At 64.0% G+C, this 603-nt stretch overlaps 1 protein-coding gene across 1 annotated transcript in view; it reads right to left on the bottom strand.

The window, feature by feature from the left end:
• LPHN1 (latrophilin 1) overlaps positions 1 to 603 on the bottom strand; it is a 49,874-nt gene that overhangs the window by 15,817 nt on the left and 33,454 nt on the right. The gene's annotated exons all lie outside the window — the stretch shown is intronic.

Genomic DNA, 603 nt, shown 5'->3' with positions numbered 1-603 from the left:
GAGGACTGGCCTGCTCGGGGCCTTTGCCAGCAAGGACCCTGCCCCAGCGCCAAGCTCCCAAAGCCTTCTCTGCCCTTCAGCCTCCTCCCACCCGTCCCTTGAAGAGAAAAGATCCCAGGCTGCGTGTCCGACCACCACCGGGCCTGCAAGAAGAGTGTCTGGTGCTGGGCGGAGAGACTCCAGGAAAGAGAGAGGGAGAGGGTGGTGGGGTGCAGTGAGGGGCAGGGCGGTGGGCTGGTGGCCCAGGCCTCTATGAGATGGGGGGAGGGACAAGGGGGAGGGGAGCAGCTCGGAGGGACCCCGCCCTGCCTCCCTCAAAGGGGACGCTCCACTGACCACCGTAATTTCAAGGCCAACGTGATCCCAAAAGGTCATCTCTCCCATCCCCGCCTCAGCGCTGTCCATTTCCCATGACTTCCAGGGGAGGCGGTGGCCCTCCATGACAGCCAAGTCCAGCCCAGCCGCCCTCCCTACCGCCGTGGAAATTACGGTGCTCACGGAAGCCCCCAGACCCAGCCTGTGCCTCCCCCGCCCCCCTCTCTCTGGTCCTCTAACCACAACAGCCCAGAAGAAACCCTGACTGCAGCTTCGCAAGTATTTCAG

Source organism: Bison bison, unplaced genomic scaffold, assembly GCF_000754665.1.
Source record: "Bison bison bison isolate TAMUID 2011002044 unplaced genomic scaffold, Bison_UMD1.0 scf7180017864365, whole genome shotgun sequence".
Taxonomy (NCBI): domain Eukaryota; kingdom Metazoa; phylum Chordata; class Mammalia; order Artiodactyla; family Bovidae; genus Bison; species Bison bison.
The sequence above is the reverse complement of the archived record's forward strand: the minus strand, read 5'-3'. Positions and strand labels throughout refer to the sequence as shown.